This window comes from Triturus cristatus, chromosome 6 (assembly GCF_964204655.1).
Source record: "Triturus cristatus chromosome 6, aTriCri1.1, whole genome shotgun sequence".
Classification (NCBI taxonomy): Eukaryota; Metazoa; Chordata; class Amphibia; order Caudata; family Salamandridae; genus Triturus; species Triturus cristatus.
In genome coordinates, this window is record NC_140589.1 from 1,411,181,433 (window position 1) to 1,411,197,772 (window position 16,340).

The following is a 16,340-nucleotide window of genomic DNA, read 5'->3' on the forward strand; positions in this document are numbered from 1 at the left end:
GCAACTGTACCCAGAGCTAGCCCAACGTCTACCCATACGCATGGCAACTGCTGAAATAATTAAGACTATAAACTTCACTATGAGATACAGCACAATATGCTATGATGAATTTGGGAACATGAATATTGGATATGACATTCTGACCTGGACGGTGGACAAGAATGTGATGCCTTTCCACACTGTTGGCAAGTACACGGGAAATCTGACCCTTGATGCTGATTAGATTCAGTGGCACACAAAGAGCCAGCTAAGAATCTTGTATAGCCCTATACTCCAGTGTGTGTGAAAGAGAGAGGGACTGTGCAAGCTCTCATGGAAGGGGCCAAATTAAGAATGTAACGAATATTGCTTTCCGCTCCATTCTTGCAAGCCAGGTACTGGAAGCAATATCACTCTCTCCCTTGCTGAAGATATTAGTGGAAAATCTCTTATTCCCAGCCAACCAGGAGAGACTCATGGAAGCCAGGCTCCTCTTCTCCATTCAAAGAGATTCCACTTACTCTCAGCCAGCAGAGAGTAGTGGAAACTACTCTCCCTCTCTCAGTGGAGCATAATGGAGGTAATGTCATCCAATTCCACCCGAGAGAGAGTATTGGGTGCTCTTTTATTCTCCCCTTCCCGGCAGAGAGTAATGGAAGTCATTGCACACTTTTTCACCCAGAAGAGAGCCGTGGAAGTCACCCTACTCTGAAGAGAGGAGTAGAATCTTCCTACTCACTTAAGCCAAGACAGACTAATGAAAGCCAAACACCTCTCCACCCAGAAGAGAACAGCAGCAGCCATGTCACCTTCTCCACCCAGCCATTATACAATCTCCCTTTCTCACCATGGCTGTGCCAATGGGCTTCAAATATCCTTTGACCTTGAGAGGCACCTGTAATACCCTTTAATTTCAAGGGAAACAGCGCTGGAGTGGTATGATCAGACACATCCATTCAAAAGCTCTGGCCTGTTAGCACATCTAGCTAGTTCCTCATTGCCTTTACCTGATATGGGCTACATAATGAAGACCTCATTACATTTGCTGACTAATGATGCACCACTCATTGTTAACCCCTTGCAGGGAGGGATTCTAAAACCAGGGTCAAGGTCAATTTTCACAGGAACCTCACTGTTTCAGGTTCTGTGCCATAGAGGGTCCTGCGGACTTTTTGCCCACTATTTTTTTAAGAATTAGTTTCGCACTTTTTTGAGAAAGGTCCCTCTGCTACCCTTTGTTTTAAATTTTTTTGTCCTGATGTCTCTCAGCACAGTGGTCCCCTCCACCTCTGCTATAGTTTTTAAATACTAATTCTTTGTTACTTACATTCATGAAGGCTATTCCTTCCAATGTTCAGAGATGGCCACTGGGCTGATGATCATCTCTAAATCTGAGGGACGTGGTCTTATACTGTGTAATAAATCATCAGCAATAAAAAAAATATATATAAAATGTTATATCTTGCAGTTTTCTGAGTTAAAATTGTGGCCATCTTTGAGACATGTGAGCTGATTTAAAGGGGCTAATACCAAGGTACAAAATAATAGTTAATCAACAGATGCACTCTTGGTTTTTGTTTAGTCCAAAGGTTTTCAACAATGCTCGTAGCAAAGATATGGCGTGAGGCTCATTGCTTGTTCTGCCCACCGGCACCATTGTAAAATACTGAAAAACTAGTGGCGCACAATTTCACGCCACCAAACTATCGCACAGCCTTGTACACAGTTTACACAAGAAACCAATTTTTTCGTCAGCATCCATTTTAATCCACTTTTAATCAATGTTGCTTTCCATATCTCTTCTATATTTTCTCCATTCGCATCAAAGGTGACATAATTCCACTTTTTTTCAAATGCTAAGGAATTGCCCATCCAGGACTTATTCAAAAGCACACCGGAATTCCCAGTACATCCAGGACAGCCACAACTTTATTCACCCAGTGCCAAGGTCCCCCAAACTTAACAGTAGCTTGTGAATATATTTATACTATGTTACAGGTTAAACCTATTGGCTTTGATAATATTTATAATATGTTACAAACAAGACCTACTTGCTTTGCAAGACTTAATGGCTTTGCTAATAATTCCTAGATTTGATATACAACACTGAGTTCAAGAATACAAATCTAGGAAGAAGTAATTAACCCAACATTCACCCAAAAACCTCGGATATTATGGTTGGAGACCTGCTCTCCCCCTGCAGCTCTGCTGCAAGTGCCTTCTTTTCTGGTAGCGTTGAGGCCCTCCTCCACCCGCAGGCTCTTGCCTGTGCCTCATCCCTGGTGGTCCAGTGGGAGAGCCTTGCTCTTCTGCTGGCCGCTGCTGTCTGTGGCTGCCTCTGTGCCCCCCTTAGGCTTTCTGTCTCATTTGGGCCTGTGTGCCTCTTTCTGCCTTTTTCTGCCTTCTGTCTCAGTTTTCTGCCTTCTGTCTCCGTTTTCTGCACCCTCTGTCTTTACTTCTTTTTTTGTGGCTGTTTTCTCTTCTGTTTGTGCCCATTGCCACCCCTGTGCCCTTCCGCTGTTGCTGGTTTCCCGCTTCTCGCCTCCCAGCTGCGCTTACTGCTCCCCTCCCCTACTTAATGGTGGCTGCTGAGAGGGAGTGTGAGCTAGACCCCTGACCTCTTGGTCAGAGACCTGCTCTCCACTCGCAGCTCCGCTGTCAAGTGCCTTCTTCTCTGGTAGCGTTGAGGCCCTCCTCCACCCGCAGGCTCCTCCCTGTGCCTCATCCCTGGTGGTCCAGTGGGAGAGCCTTGCTCTTATTCTGGCTGCTGCTGTCTGTGGCTGCCTCTGTGCCCCCTTAGGCTTTCTGTCTCATTTGTGCCTGTGTGCCTCTTTCTGCCTTTTTCTGCCTTCTGTCTCCGTTTTCTGCCTGCTGTCTTCTGTCTCCGTTTTCCGCCTTCTGTCTCCATTTTCTGCACCCTCTGCCTTTAATTCTTTCTTTCTGGCTGTTTTCTCCTCTGTTCAGGCCCCTTGCTGCCCCTGTGCCCTCCCGCCATTGCTGGTTTCCCACCTCAAGCTTCCCGCCTCCCAGCTGCGCATCCCAACCCCCCCCCTACTTAATGGCAGCGGCTGCGAGGGAGTGCGAGCTAGACCCCTGACCTCATGGTCAGAGTCCTGCTCTCCCTCCGCAGCGCCGCTGTCAAGTGCCTTCTTCTCTGGTAGGTGTTGAGGCTCTCCTTCACCTGCAGGCTCCTGCCCGAGCTTCATCTCTGGTGGTCCAGTGGGAGAGCCTTGTTCTTCTGCTAGCCGCTGCTGTCTGTGGCTGCCTCTGTGTTCCCTTAAGCTTTCTGTATCATTTGTGCTTGTGTGCCTCTTTCTGCCTATTTCTGCCTTCTGCCTCAGTTTTCTGCCTTCTGTCTCCGTTTTCTGCACCCTCTGTCTTTAATTCTTTCTTTTTGGCTGTTTTCTCCTCTGTTCGTGCCTGTTGCTGCCCCTGTACCCTCCCGCTGTTGCTGGTTTCCTGCCTCCTGCCTCCCGTACTTAATGGCGGCCGCTGTGCAGCCATGCGCAGACAAGCCCATCTGCACCCGTCCGTGACCCGACTACGGCCAGCATCAGGGACACTGGTTCTCCGGCCATACTCTGCTGCAACTCTGCCGACCTCCTCGCACTCAACCTCGGAAGAAACAACAACTGCCAGAGATTGATGATGAACACCACCCACGGCCAGTTCTCCTGCCGACATTGCCGACAATTCTTCAGCATCAACAGCCCCCCCACAGCTGCGGAACCCACGAAGTATGCCCACACCACCGAAGCCCTGACGTGCATTCTCCTCAATGTGCGCTCCCTCCACAGACACGCCACGGAGATCTGGGATCTGCTCAACACCATCTCACCAGATGTCACCTTCTTCACAGAACCATGGACCAACGCCACCTCCGCCCCCGACATCGCCACCTCAATCCCCGACGGTTACACGATCTAAAGAAAGGACCACCCCCACTGCCCAGGAGGAGGACTTGCCATCATACACAAGAGCTCCCTCCGACTCTCCAACTCCAGCACGAGCGACTCCTCCTCCAACACAGAGCACCTCCACTTCCAGATCCAAACCAGCCCCAGAACCATGCTATGTGGGACCCTCATCTACAGACCCCCCGGGCCTGGTGCCTCTTCCGTCACCACCATTGCTGACCTTGTCACACCCCACGCCATTGCCTCCACGGACTACATCTTCATCGGAGACCTGAACTTCCACCTCCACAACCCCAGAGACCACGGTTCCACCACCCTCCTCCACAACCTCGACAACCTCGGACTGAAGCAGCTCGTCACCATCTCCACCCGCAAAGCTGGACACACCCTTTTCCCCATCTTCACAGGAGGCACAATCATCCAATTCCGCCACACCGCCCATTTGGACAGACCACCACTGTGTACACTTCACCTCAACACCTCCACTGCACCCAAACACAGCCTGCGCCCACCCCGAAGGAACTGGAGCAAGATCACAGAGGAACTCCTCAACGCCACCCTCCTCCATGACCCCCCTCCAGCATGAACAACGCTAACTCCTCAGCAAAAGAACTACACTGCTGGATCTCCAGCTGCGCTGACAGGCTCACACCCCTTTGCCACCCCATCAATTAACGCCCCCTGAAGGCAGCCTGGTTCACCACTGACCTCCAAGAAGCCAGGCGCTCCTGCAGATGCCTCGAGAAACTCTGGTGGAACAAGAAAACCACCAAAGACTAGAACAACAGAACAACTATAGGAACACCATGAATGAATACCACCAGCGCATAAAAGCCACCAATAAGACCTTCATCAAGAACAAAATCCTCTCCAACGCAAGTAACGCAAAATAACTCTTCATCGTCATACAGCAGTTCACCAAACCCCCCAGTAAAGCCACGGACGTCCCTCCATCCCAGGACCTCTGCAACAAGCTCAGCTCCTACTTCTACATGAAAATCAAGACCCTCTATGACAACTTCAGCGAACAGACTCCTGACACCACCACCCTCACCACCACCATCAACCAGCCGATCATCCCCACCTGGAAACCTGCCACCACTGAGGACACCACCAAGACCATGAATAACACCCACTCAGGAACTCCCCTGGACCCCTGCCCACTGCACATCTACCACAGAGCCGCTGCTGCCATAGCTCCTGAACTAGGCTGGACCATCAACACTTCCATCGAATCCGGCATCTTCCCTGATGACTGGAAGCGGGCAGAAGTCAATCCCCTCCTCAAGAAACCCTTGGCCAACCCAACGGACCTGAAAAACTACAGGCCCATCTCTCCCTTCTCTTCAAAGCCAAAGTCACCGATATTCGTCAACTCCCAGCTGACCACCTTCACCGAGGAGAACACCATCCTCGACTCCTCCCAGTCCGGATTTCGCAGCAGCCACAGCACAGAGACCGCCTTCCTCGCCACTACCGATGACATCCACATGCTACTCGACCAGGGCCACACTGCGGTCCTCATCCTACTAGACCTCTCCGCAGCCTTCGACAACATCTCACACCACACCCTCGCAGCCAGACTCCCCATGTCGGAATTCGAGGAACCGCCCTCAACTGGATTTGTTCCTTTCTCTCCGGCAGAACACAAAGGATCAGACTCCCTCCCTTCCTCTCCAAACTGACAGAGATCAACTGTGGAGTACCCCAAGGATCCTTGCTCAGCCCCACACTTTTCAACATCTACATGGCCCCCCTCGCCACCATCATCAGACAGCATAGGCTCAGCACAATATCCTACGACGACAACACCCAGCTCATCCTCTCTCTCACGAATAACCCTGAAGACACCAAACTCAGCTTCCAAGAAGGAATGAAAGACGTTGCAGCCTGGTTGAGCGACAGCTGCCTAAAGCGTTCCTCATCCTTGGACCCCCTCCCATGGCGTGGGACAGCTCCTGGTGGCCCTCTACTCTCAGAAACCCACCCACACTGACGAACCACACCCGGAACCTCAGCATCATCCTAGACTCCTCCCTCACTATGACCCACCAGATCAACGCCGTTGCCTCAACCTGCTTCAACTCCCTCCGCATCCTCCGAGAGACCTTCAAATGGATTCCCCCCAAATGCAGAAAGACCATCACCCATGCACTCATAACAAGCAGACTGGACTACCACAACACCCTCTATGACGGAATCAACAAAACCCTGCTACACAAGCTCCAAACCATCCAGAACACCGCGGCCAGACTCACCCTCGGAACCCCACGCCACGAGCACATGACCCCAGCACCTACGAAACCTTCACTGGCTCCTCATCGAGAAGAGAATACCCTTGAAGCTACTCACCCACATCTACAAATCCCTCCACAACATCGGATCCAAATACCTTAACAAAAGAGTCTCCTTCCACATACCCAAGAGGAACCACCGCTCCACCAACCTCGCCCTGGCGGAGAACTCTCTCTCTCTACACAGAACCAGAGCAGGAGGAAGAGCCTTCTCCTACATCACAGCAAAGACTTGGAACGAGCTCCCAGTCAACATCAGATGCTGCCCCACTCTGGACACCTTCAGGAAGAGTCTCAAGACCTGGCTCTTCGACTGACCCGGAGCTGCACGCCCCCAGTGCCTTGAGACCCTCACGGGTGAGTAGCACGCTTTATAAACCCCTGATTGATTGATTGATTGATTGATATTGCTGTCAGTGTCCCCTTTTATTGAATTGTTCTGACTACAAGTATTGCCAGGGGTACACCTGGACAGCTACACTATGCACCGTTTTCAAGGCATGATTATGGGAATGTCATGTGATGTGTCCTATCATAATCTGCCCATTTGAAGTTCTACGTAGCATACACTTTGGCAGAGAGGAATAGAACCCCCTGTGTAATGTCTTTTTGTGTTCAAATTCTACAAGCATGTTTTCTGCTCAGGGTAAATTTTTGGTGGTGGCTCTATAAGTCATGGTTAAAGGCATAGGTCAAAATCATTTGCTGTTCAAAGTCTATGAAGTGTTTGTGTGTTCTAGTTGTTAGTTTGGTGTTTTAAATGTCTTAGTGTTTCGTTACAAGTTGCACTGTTTGTTAGGTGACAGTGACCATACTAATGAAATGTTTGGATTTTGATATTGAGCAAGTATTGTGAGCATTTGGCTGCATGGTTGAGGCCACAACTTAACAGTCCTATCCATCATCCATGTTTTACACTGAATTAAGGTTAGTACATTTTTATTCATAGCATAAATATTTTCTTTATTGTGGTTGTTTTATTGTAAAAGTCTGTTTTTCATGTGTGATTAATAAGTGCATTGCTGCATGTAACTTCATAAATTTAGATGCTATTACTGTTTGCCAGCTGAGTATTGTTCCTGCTGGCTCTTGTAAGTTTAAACTGACCTCTTGTAGGTCTTGTAAAATATTTTTTACTTCTATTTTAGTAATATTAGTTGCATGGTTATGTTCCCTAAGACTTTCAACTATTTCAGATTTAATGTTAGTCCTGCCATAACTTCCATTTGAAATAAATGATGCATTTTCAGTGTGCTTTATCACTTGTGGTGCTCTGCTTACTTAAGCTTATCTTCTATATTTTGATGACAGGTTTGTTTTTTAGGATCTGATATATTTTCCAGATTCTGCCATTTTTCTGTGGGGTTTAGAGTATAGAAAATATTCATTTATAAAAAACTATTGGGCATATTATCAAGGGCCTTTTTCTCAAAGGGTGTTAACGATAGTTGTCGCTAATGACCTGCAAAGTAGGCGTTCCCGTGCAAAAAGGCACGCAAACACCACTACTCCATATTATCAAGGGGCTCCTTGAAATTCTGAAGAGTCTAAAAACTGGCTCTAACTGCAGTTAGAGCCAGTTACTTAAGACTAGAAAATAGCTGGTCTTAAAAATGGTAATAAAACTTGGGCCCATATCTCTGCAAGTGTTGGCGCTGGCCAGCGCTGCAAGCAATGCTGCAGCGCTGCCCTGCGACAAAACTACAGTGCAGGAATGCACACAATCAAGAAGATAGTGCGCATTCCTGTGCCACAGTCATGAAAAGTGTTGCTGCACTACGACAAGACAGCGTTGCAACACTTCTCACTACACCCTTCTTGAGACAGCATGGATGCGCTGTAATCACTGGACAGCGCTCCATGATGCAAGTAATGAAAGATACGTCAGGAATTCTGAAGTATCTGCCTGCGCTAAAGTCACACATTGCTGCAGTCGTGTCACAACCATGACGCAACTCCAGCAATGCATGGGGCCTGCCTATCTCTGTGACACTGCCTCACCCTCATGCCTGCCATCAGGCAAGTGGAAGGTACTGACGCAGTGCTGTTCATGAGGGGTGCCCAAATGTCGGCGCTGTTGGATATCCATCGGTGGTGGTTGCGCGCTGCTGTGTCATCGTTTGGAAGCATTAGTGGAGTGTTGGTGCAGAAGGAGTTGAGAAGATGTTCCTGCCTTGATCTAGCTGCGAGGGGGTGCGATGATGGCGTTGGCGTCCGGTGGGCAAGGTGAAGACGTGATGTTACCAGTGATGGTCGGTCCAGGAGAGTCTGGTGTTTTGGCTGTAGTTGAAGTACCCGCTGGCGGAGGTGACGTGCTCGACCGTGTGTCCTGCTATTTGGCCTTTTGAGGTGACTTGCTGCTTGCATCTGATGTCGGTGACCCTCCCCAGGAAGGGGTGGTGCTCTGGTCACTGGGGTTGTCCAGGTGGAACTTGAGTTCACCAAATTGGATGTCGTCGGTGGATGGGAGTCCCTGGGGTGCAATGAGGTCTGCAATTGTATTTGAGAATGGGGGGCCATTGCCCGGTGGGCTTCCACATGAGGGTGCCACAGAGGATCTTCTTGGGCTTGGTCCAGATCTGGGAGTTGACATGGTCCATTGTCACCCATGGCACATTAGAGTGCATTGGCAGTCGGAGTGTGCCTCTGTAGGTGACGGCAATGCCTCCTCCTTGACGGTCGGGGTGCTCCTTGTGGGTGATACTGCAGCAGTCAGTGATGGCGAAGCCGATGTCCGGCATGGAACAGAGGTTGGTCCTGGCAGGCGAGTTGGCATCCAGGGTTGATGGTGAAGAGGGCGCTGGCCTTGTAGCGGTTGAGTGTCCAAGAGTAATTCTCCTTGGTGCTGAGCAAGGTCCAGGGGCAGATGGACGCAAACGGTGTAGCCTATGGGTTGCCTTTGGCACGGGAGATGACCATTACAACGCAGGCAGTACATCGTTAACAATGCAACTCCGACAACGCAGGTGCCTTACCATCGCATTTGATCACAATGCATTGTGAGGTCAGTAATGGGGTAATTTAAAGTGTCTCAGGTGTGTAAGGGTTTTGGGGTAAAATTTGAAAATGTATGTTTGTCTTGGGGTAAAATATGAAAAATTGTGTGTTTTATGGGGTAAAATATGAAAAATTAGGTGTTTTTTGGGTAAAATATGAAAAATGGGGTGTTTGTTGGGGTAAAATATGAAAAATGGGATGTGCATTTGTCTCAAATGTGATTTTTGTGTGTGAATTGGGGGACTCAAAAAAGGAATTCCAGGGTTCACGGTTGGGTTTGTGGTGCAAAGGTTAGTTTTGGGTTGCACTCACTGAAGTGGAAACAGTGATCTTTATGTCTCCGCTATGCAACACCCACTCTACTGTTGCAATGTGCCAAGTATTAGTATGCATTGGAATGGAATGCAAGGTGAAGGCATGCGTCGCAACTATGTATATGCCTTTAGCACACGAGTGGTATGCCTGCTGTGCATGGGCGCACAGTGGCCACCATTAAGAAGTGCGGGGTGTGCTGGACAGCTGTGAGGTGGTAAATGCCGAAAATAACACTGGATGGTGAGTAGACGCAGGGATGTGTGTGTGAGCGTGTGTTGTTAAAAATTTATTGAGGAAAGTCCTACCTCGAAGCTGTGTCCCGTGTCTTTGTAGCTCCTGATCCTCGTGCGTCTGCTTCCAGGAAAAGGAAGTAGGCAGCCAGGCTCCCTCTCCTGAGTCAATCACAACGCTGCGATGCAGCGGTGGGATTGGTAACTGGCAATGGGAGAAGTCATGCAGCCTGGGGCGGGAGGGGTGGCCATGTTCTCCATGCAGGCTGTAATGCAGCCTGCATTGCAAAGGGTAAGTGCGCACTTGAGTGGGCATGCCAATCTGCCCATGCCCTGCTCTGTGTTAGGAGCCGTCCTATCCACCCTCCCACCCCCTTAGGATACATAGCATGATTACATCAGTTAGTTATCCCTTGTTTTTAACTTGTGATCTGTTTTTTTTGCTTCTCGGAGCCCGCACTTCCCACTTCCTGCCACTGCTTCCCGTGTGGCCCCACACCCCTGTCCTCACCCATTGATGCCTCCCAGCTGATTGTTCCTCCCCCTCCTTAATGGCGGACGCTGTGCGGTTGCGCAGCTGACATGCACCGCTGGCACGCAGAAGGCGCACCTAAGCAAAGCCCGTCTGCATCCGTCCGTGACCTGACCGCGACCAGCACCAGGAATCCTGGATCTTGAACCAGCCACTGCTACAGCTCAGCCACCCTCCACGCACTCAACCACGGAAAACTCAGAGACTGACAACAGACCTCGCCAAACATGACCCATGGCCAGTTCTCCTGCCTACACTGCCTCCAGACCTTAACTACCACCCCTGCCTCCAACACATCCGACGCCAGCGTCACAGCCAGAGAACTCCACACATGGATCTCCAACTGCGCATTCAAGCTCGCCCCGCTACGCAAGCCCAACAAACAGCACCCCAGGAAAGCCGCCTGGTTCACCACCAATCTCCAAGAAGCAAGATGCACCTGCAGATGCCTGGAGAAAACTGGAGAAACATCAAGACACCCAAAATCTACACCAACTACAAGGATGCCATGCCGGACTACCACAACCAAATCCTCAACAACTCCACCAACTACAAGCAACTCTTCAAGGTCATGCATGAATTCACCAACCCATGCAGCCAAGCCACAGGCATCACCCCGTCCCAAGACCTCTGCGAGTAGCGTGGAACCTACATCCACCTCAAGATCAAAAAACTCTACAACAACTTCGCCGACCATCCACCAGATGCCACAGCCAGCCCCCCGCCCCCCACAACACACCAGCCAGCCCACCATCTCCACCTGGACGCCAGTCACAACCGAATACACCGCCTTGACCATGATAGGCATCCACTCGAGGGCCCCCACCGACCCCCCCACCGACCTCTGCGCTCCTCACATCTACCACAGCACCGAGATCGCTCTGCTCGCTGCCACAGACAACATCCGCTCCCTCCTGGACCAAGGCCACTCTGCAGCCCTCATCCTACTCAACCTTTCAGCGGGATTCAATGTCATCTCCCACCGCACACTATTCCCCAGACTACACAACAACGCCATACAAGGAACAGCCCTAGAATGGATCTGATCATTCCTCACTGGAAGAAGCCATGGGATCAGACTGCCATTCTTCCTCTAAATCAACTGCGGAGTCCCACAGGGGTCATTTCTGAGCCCGACCCTCTTCAACATCTACATGGACCCCCTCGCCGCCATCGTCCAACAATACGGCTTCAACATCGTATCCTACGCTGATGACACCCAGCTCATCCTCTCCCTCACCAAAGACCCCACCACCGCCAGACTCAACGTCCAGAAAGGAATGCATGACATCGAAGTCTGGATGACCAACAGCTGCCTGTAGCTCAACGCCGAGAAGACAGTTTTCCTCATCCTTGGAACCACCACTTCAGCATGGGACAACAACGGGTGTCCGCCGCCCTCTGAGCCCACCTACCCCCTCAGACCATGCCAAAAACCTTAGCATCGTACTTGACTCATCCCTCACCATGAACCGACAGGTCTACACCATCACCTCTAGCTGCTTCAACACCCTCCACATCCTCCGCAAAACCTTAAAATGGAGCCCCCCGGAGTCAAGGAAGACAGTCACCGATGCACTCATCACCAGTAGGCTGGACTAATGAAATGCATACTATGCTGGCATTTTCAAGTCCCTTCTCCAGACATTACAGAACACCGCCGCCACAGGGGCATAACACAGGCCCCCGCAGCTCTCCACTCTGGCCAGAGAGCTCCTGATTAAGCCTGGAGTACTCAATTGTACTGTGCAGTGAGGTGCCCTCAATTTTTGTTACACCAGTGCGCCCCCAGACTCATCCTTGGCATCCCCCGGCACGAACACATCAGCCAACGCCTACGTAGACTCCACTGGCATCCCGTGGAGAAAAGAGTCACCTTCAAAATCCTCACTCACGCCGACAAAGGCCTACACAACAATGGACCCAAATACCTCAATGACAGAATCGACTTCCACGTACCGAAAAGAGACATCTGATCTTCCAAACTCTCATTGGCCGAAACCCTGCACATCCACAGAGCCAGAGCAAGTGGCAGATCCATCTTCCACATTGCATCCAAGACCTGGAATAAGCTGCCGGCAGACATCAGACGTGCCCCCTCCCTGAACACGTTCAGGAAGACCCTCAAGACCTGGCTCTTCGGCTAACAGTTCTGCACCTTCCCCCTCAGCGCCTTGATACCCTCACGGGTGAGTAGCACGCTTACAATTCCCCTGATTGATTAATTGATTGAGTTATTATCATGTGATGATTGTTCCTCTTCTGCACTGCTTGAGGCGGTGAGGCAACGCACTTCTGTCATAGCCGAAGAGCCGCCACTGGGGGTGTGTCATCTACGTGTGTTAGGCATGAGTGACTAACCCCCCTGCCCTCTTGCGGTACGCGTCCCACCTTCTCCTTACCTGGACATTGACACCATGGCACAATCCAACGTCACTCTCTCCAAATCCGTGACTCAGCCAGCAGGAGCCTCAGCCAGGTGTGATTTCACTCGGCTGGATACAGCAGTCGCCGCCTAGTACGCTGGCGGACCTCCCAATGCAGTTGATGCAGCAGGGTCCTCTAAGCAGTGAAGGCACAGAGCTCACGCCACACAAGTTCACTGTAGCACAGGGGCCTCAGCCTCCGCAGTATACAGCCAGCCCAACATCATCCGGCCTATGATGCAGGGAGACAGCACACACCATTGGTAATCCCCTCCGTGCACCCCGGTGTAGTGATGGATTGTAGTATGCGATGCAGACCTCACTATATTGTTGTGCAGGAGCGCCTCCACCATAAACTGCTCCAAGGGTCGCAAGGAGGTCTCACACAGGTCAGCTATGTGGCTCCATGCGACCTGCCAGACTTCCCCACCAGGTACTGTCGATCGTCATGCATCAATGTCTCCCACCATGGCTCATCGACTCCACAGCTTCTCCACATCCCACTCCAGGCTCCAGACGCAGGTCCAGCGAGGCATCCAGGCTCAAGACACATGTCCAGCGGGGCATCCAGGCTCCAGATGTAGGTCCAGGGAGGCATCCAGGCTCAAGACGCAGGTCCAGTGGAGCATCCAGGCTCAAGACGCAGGTCCAGGGAGGCATCCAGGATCAAGACGCAGGTCCAGCGAGGTATCCAAGCTCCAGACGCAGGTCCAGAGGGGCATCCAGGCTCCAGGCACAGGTCCAGATAGGCATCCAGGCTCAAGACACAGGTCCAGCAGGGCATCCAAGCTCCAGGCGCAGGTCCAGTAAGGCATCCAGGCGCAAGACGCAGGTCCAGCGGGGCATCCAGGCTCTCATCCTGGTCATCCTGGATGTTGGGTGGCTTGAGGGGGATGTTGATGTGTGCTGCATTTGGCCGTGGCTGCTCCAATCTGCATTAAACATTTTTTTGGGGCATCTTTTCTATGGGAGGTGGACTGTTAGGCTATTTTTTAAGTTAGAGGGAAAAATCACTCATGTTGGGCTGCCTAACGTGGGTTTTCTTTATCGCTAATGGGCTTATCACCACTTTTTTAACATTGGCACGAGTATTTTTATTGCTGTCCCGCTAATTATATCGCCGGACATTTCAGCCGGGAAGAAAACCTTTCGCCTGTTAGCTAACACAACGATAATTTCCTGTGGTAGACAGTGGTAGACAGTGATAAAAAAAGTCATGCAAATGGCGGTTAGCAATAATTATCGCCACTTCTTGTTAATATCCCCCTATTTGTTATATACTTTTTACATTGGAGGTGCACCTTTTAACTTACAATTTGGATGTTGTTTTTTTACCTTATTTTAATTGTAGAATTTTACTTTGCAGGCCAGGTTGGTGTTGTTTTTGGCACATTTCTCTTTTGTGGCAGATTTTGAGAGGGAAAATGTGTTAGTTGTGTCTGTTTATTTTTTTAATCTAAAATTGAGTTAGGGTTTGTTTGTTTTATTTAAAAAAAAATATGTTAAAGTGTTATTTTTAATTGAATTTTAGTTTGCTTTTGAGATGTTTTTTGTTTATCGAGTAATTTGATATTTGTGTTTTAGTTTTACTTCTACCAATTATTTCCTTCTTTTAGTGTATGCAACTGTAATTTGAAAATATAAACATGTAGCATTATTTTAATTATTTGTCAACCAAACTTATGTTTAGTTATTTTTAACTTTCACACCACTGGTGTAATTTCTGCAACAACTTACATTGGCTTTATTGGAGTGGAATAAACCCGTTGGTTGAAAACTAATTTTGCAGTGCCATTTTAAAGCACAACATATGCACTGTAGCATTGAATGGCAGTATCACAGCCCACAGAGTCGTAATACCAGCACAAATATTGTCAGATACTCCTGGGTGACAACGAAGGAAAGGCAACTTTGCTACAAATGTAATAGAAATTGTAGTGACATACAGTCTTTGGAACCACAGTGATGAAAAGACCAAGATAATTTCATATTTTTGAAACAAAAGTTTAAAATTTATAGTGAGATTTGAAACTAAAGGCAAGTGAAATATATAAAATGTCAGACTGCAGATTGTTAGTTTAACTCAAGAACTCATTGTCTCAGAATCTGCATTTCCATCAAAAGTACATTGTTCATGTCTTAAAGAAAACATTACATCCCACAACAAGGCTAGTGACAACATCTAGCCACTGCCTCTTCCTTTCTTCAGTGAACTTTCATTAGAATTTGCAGGCTGGGAACTACATTACCTGGCAGTCATACAAAGATAAGATTAGAAACAAATTATTTGATTTCAGAGATCTTTACAGGACTTTAAGGACATTTTATGACCACAATTTTCATGAGGATGAGATGCCATGGGGAACTTTCGTCCATTTTCTACACACCTCAAGCCTCCAAAACACAACAAGCAATTAATTTCCTTTAGGTTATCAGGGTGTATAATGATTCACTATTCTAAAAATAGTGAAATTGATAATACTCCATAAAGACAAATTGTTAATAACACACTTTTATATCAAGTCCAAGAAAGTACGATATCCAACAGTATAGCGAAGGCTCCCAAAACCCTACTGCTATGAGCAAAGTAGAAAAAGTCAGCAGCAAAGCCTACTTGGGAAATGAAAGCAGAGAGCCATCAATCCTATGTCTATGTAGCTTGCAGTTATAAAGAGAAAATGAGAAATGCTAACCCAGTCTCGAATAAATAATGTTTCAAATGAACCTCCTGCTATTTATATGAGTCTCAAGGACTAGGGTTTCCATTCGATTGGGAATATTTATATTCAGTTATTTAATAATTGTTTTCATATTTGATCAATTCTGTACAAAGCCAGGAGCCAAGTTGTTCAGTTTGATCATTGGCCTTGCATAGGTTGTAAACTGCTTTTAAATAATTTTGACAATTAATTTGATGTGAGATGCCTATCACTTGCCTCACATAATAAACTGCTCTGGTTGAATCAAATGAATACACGCTTTTACGAATTACTATCATTTAAGCTTATTTTTTTGTGGATGAAGAAGAACACGCAACCTAATGTAAAAAAAAGGCTGTGAAGAACTACCATTAAGTATACGATAGGGGGAGCCTAAAGTCCATCTAGAAGTACTGGTTCTATCTCAGATTTTAAGGATATTGACATAGGGTACACTTACACAAAATGTATATTAGTGATCATTATACAGACATTGTAATATAGTGAATTATTTTGTAGCATTATTGTGGTTGTTTTATAGTTAAATGTTGTTGTTTATGTGTGATTAGTAAGTGTTGAGGTACCTCTCTGTTGTCATATATCTAGGTGTTATTGGTTTTTCTCTGGCTGTTCTACGTTTTCTGGCAATTAATTTTTAGGATTGGTATGCCAGGGAGTTGGCCTGGAACTTGTTCAGGAATGTTTGGTATAATATTTGTAATATTTGTAAAAAAAACAATGTTAGTAATCAAGAACAAAAATTGTTTTCCATTTAGATTTACTGTATAGCACACTGACCAAAAGCAAATGTGTTTCTTGTAAATAGTGTTACAAGTATAGTGTGTCAGAAGTAAAAAGAACATAGCATAAAAGAAAATTAGGATAATTTCAGCTAAGAGCCAAATGAAGTGGATTTAATAGCAAAATACATCTGTGCAAGTGTGCCTCTGC